This window comes from Rattus norvegicus, chromosome 7, assembly GCF_021556685.1.
Source record: "Rattus norvegicus strain SHRSP/BbbUtx chromosome 7, alternate assembly SHRSP_T2T, whole genome shotgun sequence".
NCBI classification, from domain to species: domain Eukaryota; kingdom Metazoa; phylum Chordata; class Mammalia; order Rodentia; family Muridae; genus Rattus; species Rattus norvegicus.
The window spans coordinates 57,141,422-57,148,894 of NC_141540.1; positions in this window are offsets into that span (position 1 = coordinate 57,141,422).

Below are 7,473 nucleotides of genomic sequence, written 5' to 3' on the forward strand. Positions count from 1 at the left end.
GTAGAGAAAGACATGTGGCACTAATGCTCTTGCGCTGGCACAGAGACACTTCCTGAAGAAGATAGGGCCCCTTGCCGGGCCGTTGAGCAGGCTGCCCATCTGGATTTATCACAGCTCAGGACCTATTCTTGATTCAGATAGCTTGACAACCCTCATGCTGGCACAGTGCCACCTGGGGTGCCAGTCAGCGGGCCATCTAGCCATATCAAGTGCGGCTGTTCAGGGCAGGAATCCTAGCCAGGAATTTCTACACTGCTGTCTGTGAGAGGTTCAGTGCGTTTTGGCTGGGGAACGACTTCCAAAAATAAACACTAGATACTGTGGCCATTTGTTTGGACTTTTGTAGAAGTGTTATTAGTCACTGGGGTAAGAAAAGGACGGTGGAGACGTCAGCAGGAAATGAAGTCTAATTAATCATTCTGACAGGAGGAGGGGGAATTGAGCCCACTCTTCCCAGAACGACTGTAGGGGATTTAGGAAATGGCTAGAACAGCATTGGGTCTTACCAAAGTCTATTTATTTCTTCAGAAATTGGAAAATCACAGATGAAACTGAGATAAGTCCATGGGAAGTAAACAACATAGGCAACTGAGGAGGGAGGACATGCCCGCTTAGCCTTTAGTTCTAAGACGGTCAAGCGGAAGGCGTTTATTTCAGTGTTTAGAATTTACTTCCTTTGTATGATATTTACATGCGTGTGTATAAGTGTATGTGTGAGTGTGTGAGTGTGAGTGTGTGAGTGTGTGAGTGTGTGTGAGTGTGTGTGAGTGTGGTGTGTGTGAGTGTGGTGTGTGTGAGTGTGTGAGTGTGTGTGAGTGTGTGTGTGAGTGTGTGAGTGTGTGTGCGAGTGTGTGTGTGGTGTTTGTGTGTGTGGTTGTATGTGGTGTGTGTGTGAGTGTGTGTGGTGTTTGTGTGTGTGTGGTGTTTGTGTGTGTGTGGTTGTATGTGGGGTGTGTGTGGTTGTATGTGGGGTGTGTGTGTGGTTGTATGTAGTGTGTGTGAGTGTGTGCATGGTGTTTCTGTGTGTGAGTGTACGAGTGTGTGAGTGAGTGTGTGTGTGCGCGCGTGTGTGTTTCGGGTGTGGATAGAGACAGAGGCACAGAGAGAAATAGAAAGAGAGAGACAGAGAGAGACAGAGGTCGAAGGCTAGGCATAGTCATGCTAAGCAAATGCTACACTCTTGCAAGCTAGGCAAATGCTCTAAGCTGAACTATATACTCTGCTCTCTTTCCACTTTTTATTTTGAGACAAGATCTTGCTAAATTTCCCAGACTGGTCTTAAATTCGTGATTTCTCCTGCCTCAGCCTACTGAGTAGCTGGGGATGTATAGGCTTCAGCTACCAAACCAGTGTGTTCATAGCCTCCAATCAGAATTAGATCCATCGCACTTTCAAGCCTAAGGTTTAAGCTTATGAGTTGCTAAAGTCTGTCGCTGAGGGGTGCTAGCATGTACTTTTTGTTTAAAAACATCAGGTTTGGATCCAAACAAATTAGAGTTAACCCCCGCCTTCCCGCTAAAAACATTGTTTCCCTCTCTTCCTGTCTGTGTATATATTATTGAAGGGCAACAATCATATAATTTCACAAGAATACTTTGAAGACTAAATAAGAAAGTTGGCAGAGGTCAAGCTTAGTGGCACAGGACTCGAGTTCCAGCTACTGTGGAGGCAGAGGCAGGGGATCACAGGGTCAGGGCCTGGCAGAACTACAACATACGTTCAAGGCAAAACTGTAAAAGTACAGTGGGCAACTAGTGAGATATCATCCCAAATTCTGTTTTTGAAAGGACTGAGAGGATGGTTCAGTGGTTGGTGCTTGCTCTCTAAGTATCACAGGCCTGACTTTCTTCCCGGCAGGAGCCCCAGGGGAGGCAGGCAGGAGGGAAGGGAAAAGAAGAGGAGGGACAAAGAAAGGGAATTTAGGCAAACATCTTAGCATTAGTCGGTGCTCAATAAATATTAGTATCAAGTGGATCCACTAGGTTCCTGACTCACATGGACAAGGAGTTTCTTTGCTTGCCCAGCCTAAATATATCTTTGGCTTTTCCTGCCTGATTTTTACCCTGGTCTCCATGTGGTGTGATGAATTTAATTCCTATGAGCTTGTAAGAGGCAATTGTCGTTCCACTTTGGGGCTTTTGAGATACTGATCATGCTAAAAACATAGAAGTAAACAAACACATATATGTGGAATATGTATATGTATATACATATACGTACATATACATGCAATCAGATGAGTTATACTGACAGCACACAGTAAGCCCTGAGAACACGTCCCTGCCCCATTTCCTGCACTTTGAGCAGTTAGCATGTCTTCTGTCTGTCCGATGCTGTGAATGCTGTGAATGGTGTGTGTGTACGTCTTCTCCCAGCCATTGTCACCAGAACCCCTTTCAACGGTTTGACAACAGCCGAGGGAGCTGAAAATGGATATCCCTCTAGTGGTCTCTGAAGGTCATTACCCTCAGAAACGAGTGAATGCTGCCTTTCCAGACTTCATCACAAAGGGCCGATTATTAAACACTTGTCAGCAAGCAACTGTCCCAGGACAATTTAAATATCCAAAGTAGGATATGCAAACATTCACCACTGACTTCAATGGATACTTTGAAATAGGAGATATTTGCATACACACGGCCAGCTGAGATGTGGTCACCATTTTATCAAGTCAACACGCTTCACTTGTTGATAGTGTCTGAGCCCTAATGCAGGTGGCGGCTTTCTGGGAGACCAGTTCAAAATCATTGTTGTTGATACAGAGTCTGTCTATGTTGCTCAGACAGATCTTAGGCTAAGATCAAAAACTCAGGTGACAGCAGATGCTGGCGAGGATGTGGAGAAAGAGGAACACTCCTCCATTGTTGGTGGGATTGCAGACTGGTACAACCATTCTGGAAATCAATCTGGAGGTTCCTCAGAAAATTGGACATTGAACTGCCTGAGGACCCAGCTATACCTCTCTTGGGCATATACCCAAAAGATGCCCCAACATATAAAAAAGACACGTGCTCCACTATGTTCATCGCAGCCTTATTTATAATAGCCAGAAGCTGGAAAGAACCCAGATGCCTTCAACAGAGGAATGGATACAGAAAATGTGGTACATCTACACAATGGAATACTACTCAGCTACCAAAAACAATGACTTTGTGAAATTCATAGGCAAATGGATGGAACTGGAAAATATCATCCTGAGTGAGGTAACCCAATCACAGAAAAACACACATGGTATGCACTCATTGATAAGTGGCTATTAGCCCAAATGCGTGAATTACCCTAGATGCCTAGAACAAATGAAACTCAAGAAGGATGACCAAAATGCGAATGCTTCACTCCTTCTTTAAAAGGGGATCAAGAATACCCTTGGCAGGGAATAGGGAGGCAAAGTTTAGAACAGAGGCAGAAGGAACACCCATTCAGAGCCTGCCCCACATGTGGCCCATACATATACAGCCATCCAATTAGATAAGATGGATGAAGCAAAGAAGTGCAGGCCGACAGGAACCAGATGTAGATCTCTCCTGAGAGACACAGTCAGAATACAGCAAATACAGAGGCGAATGCCAGCAGCAAACCACTGAACTGAGAATAGGACCCCCGTTGAAGGAATCAGAGGAAGGACTAAAAGAGCTTGAAGGGGCTCGAGACCTCATATGAACAACAATGCCAAGCAACCAGAGCTTCCAGGGACTAAACCACTACTCAAAGACTATACATGGACTGACCCTGGGCTCCAACCTCATAGGTAGCAATGAATAGCCTAGTAAGAGCACCAGTGGAAGGGGAAGCCCTTGGTTCTGCCAAGACTGAACCCCCAGTGAATGGGATTGTTGGGGGGAGGGCGGCAATGGGGGGAGGATGGGGAGGGGAACAACCATATAGAAGGGGAGGGGGAAGGGTTAGGGGGATGTTGGCCCGGAAAACCGGGAAGGGGAATAACAATCGAAATGTAAATAAGAAATACTCAAGTTAATAAAGATGGGGGAAAAAAAAGATTTTCCTACCTCAATTTCCTGAGTGCTAAAATTACAAGCATGCACTATAGGGCCAACTCTCCAAATTCTTACAGAACCTATTCTTTTCATAGCCCAGACCTATACCTGTCTTGAATGTATTACATTTTTAATGAATATTTGTGACAGAATGGAATATATTTGACATATGATTTTATCCCTATTAATTCACACTCAGTAAAAGTGAGTTTGTTAAAAGGCAAAACTACAGCAAATTTAGCTTAAAAAAATCTTCTCTGGTTTTTGTCTGGGATTCCACACTGGAGCAGCACTTAGAATCAGGTTAGCATCAGAGAACTCTGGGTCTGGAAAGTAGGCTGATACATTTGCAGATAAAGGCAGAAATGGGGAGGGGCACAGAATAAAGAAGTATGAAGGCTACCCCTCCTTGTTTGAATGCAATTTGAGCCGTGGCTCCTACGGCTGCACGAAGCGTGGCTGCTAGGACAGACAGGCTTCATTTGGTTTTGCCACTTTATGGAATCGACATAAAGAAGCATGGTTTATCTTCAGGGGTTCATTTAACGTGAATAGGTGCAAAAGTATTTCATCTTTTAATGCAACATATGATCTTCCTCTTCAGGGCAAGCCAAATAGTAAATGTTTGCTGGTATCATTACCGTGTGAAGTTTTGCAATGCATTAAATAGGAAAGGTTTTAATTGTAGTAAAAACATAATTTTTTTTCTAAAACCTACGACCTGTGTTTTTAAATGGGTACTCATTGATAAGCATTTTGATTATTTTTAAATTGATTGTTGATTGATTGATTGATGATTGATTGATTGAGGCAGGGTTTCTCTGTGTTTCCCTGGCTATCCTGGAACTCAACTGTAGACCAGGCTGGCCTGGAACTCACCTGCCTCTGCTTCCTGAGTAAACTGCTGAGATTAAAGGAGTGCACCACCAACACCCAGCAGTTCTGCATTTACGTATGTGTGTAAACACTCATGCCGTGCATGTTTGTGTGTGTGTGTGTGTGTGTGTGTGTGTGTGTGTAAGTATGTGTGTGTACAAACAATCCCGTCCAGGCTTGTGACTGTGGGTGTGCAAGATCGCACACACATGGAGTTCAGAGGACAAGGCCAAGGTCCTCAATTTCCACCTTGTTTGAGACAAGGCCTTTCTTATGTCACTGCCCTGCACAGCACGGTAGCTAGTCCACAGCTTCCAGGAACTCTTCTCTGTCTGTCTCTCTCCTTTGCTTATGAGCATGGGGATTGCAGGCCTGAGCCGCTGTGTGTGGCCTTGCACATGTTCTGGGTGGTCCTCATTCTCAGGGAGCAGATTCTTTATCTCCTGAACCACAGCACCCCATCCTTTGGTTATTTTTTTTTTAAGTTTACCTGCTCTAGATGTGTGTGTGTGTGTGTGTGTGTGTGTGTGTGTGTGTGTGTGTGTGTGTGTGTTTGGGGGGGTGTTTGAAGGGACTAGCAAAAAAAATCTAAATGTATTATAATTTTCCTCTTGTCATATATAAATGTTTTAAAGTAAGAATATTTAATGAGCGTGTGTTAATGTGTTAATGCTGTTTTGGTACTCTTAAATAATCTATGTGACTGGAATGGAAATGTTTATTATGTTGCGACCACAGGGAAGGAGGTTAGGTTAGTCATGTAAAGATTTAGCATTACCTAATATGTCAGTCAATTATCATCACCGGGACAAATGCCTAACGGGAACATTTTAAAGGAGAAAATATTGATTTGGCATTATCTCAGAGTTTTTACTTACAGGTCATTTGGACACATCGCTTTGGACAGGGAATTGAGGCAGGGAATGTCGTGGTGGTGGGGCAGAAGGCGGAAGAGGCTGGGCAGGGAATGTCGTGGTGGTGGGGCGGAAGGCGGAAGAGGTTGCACACCGCCTGGCAGCAGGGAACTGCATCTGCCTCCGCTGGCGGCTTCCCCCTTTCTGCCCCTTCCAGATCTCTTTTATATTGAGTGCTGCCCACATCCAGGGCAGATCTTCCCAGTTAAATAAACTGGCCTTTGGTAGGGGCCCACAGACAGACTCAAGAGCACACCTGATTAACTTCCTAGAGGACTCAACAAAACCATACTATTGTCAACCACAAACAACCATCTATCTGGATGTGCTGATGCGGCAGATCAGAGCACGCCACTCTAACGATAATGACTTGGGGGCAAGTAAGACTCGAGAGATGCAGGAAACAAATTCCTCTTAAGAAAGCTGCTGTCTGTGAACCACGAAAAGGGGAGCGGGTCTTATTACGGACAATGAAGACCAATGCCAAGAGGAATGCAGAAACAGTCTTTGGGAAAATAACCTTATCTTCACTATATTTCCAACTCGCTGTGACTTATCTCCTAAAGTGCCAACCTTTAGGATTTGCTATTTTACTTTTTACTATCTTAACTTTTTCCTCTCTTAAAATATATATGCCCTGCTTCTAAATACCCCCTCCTTTTTTTTTTTCCTATCAAGTATGAAGCCTCTGGAATAAAAACTCTTTGCTGGAGCTGGAAAGATGGCTCAGAGTTAAGAGCACCTGCTCCCCTGCAGGAGAACCCAAGTTAGTTCCAACTACCGGCCCAGGGCAGCTCACAATCACCACTGTCTCCAGGGGACACAACTTCTCTTCTGGTCTCTGTGATGGACACTGTGCTTGTGTGACGTTTGTGCACACACAGACACACAGGTGCACACAATTACAAATGAAATAAGTCTTTCAAAGGCTGCTTGCTTCTCCTGTTCTCACTCTACATTAGTTTAATTCACAAGCTCCCAAACACTGACCGTAGGGAGCAGAGAAGAAACTTTTCTTTCTGACATCAATGTCATGTGAGTTGTGAGAATTCTGTGCAAAAGCCTGAGGTGTTTGGGTTTTTTTTTGTTGTTGTTTGTTTTGTTGTTATTTTTATACCTGTTATTTTATTTTGGTGTCCATGAACCTTTATTTCAGAACATAAATCAAAATAAGATGGTTATTAGAGAATCTCAACATGTGCAAACAAAGAAATCCAGACAAAAGCTCTTTGGGAGAATTGATTTCTTTAAGTAAAAAACCTTGTGCTCTAATTTAATGATCCGATGTTTCTATAATTCTTTTTTCCCTCAACAACTGCTCGTGGCCAAAACAAATTCATGCAACCAAACAAGTTTTGGACCTCATTCCCTATTGACTCTTCCACCTCAGTTTCTAAATCCTACCACATCCTGCTAACCAGGAGCTTTTTTCTCTCCTCTCGTTACGCCGCCCGCACACCCTGCTCCAGCCAAGTCTCATCCCAGCATCCCATGTGTGCCCAGATTCTGCCATGCTCCTCTCGTTAGCCTTCGCTTACTGAAATTCTCTTCACTTTCCCATGGACAAAAATAATGGCAATCTTTTTAGGCCTGTCAATTTTTCCCCCAACTCTAATTGGTTATGATTGTGTCAATAAAAAAAGCGGAAACCAATCACTGAGCGAAGGGAAAAAGGTGGGACTTCCGGC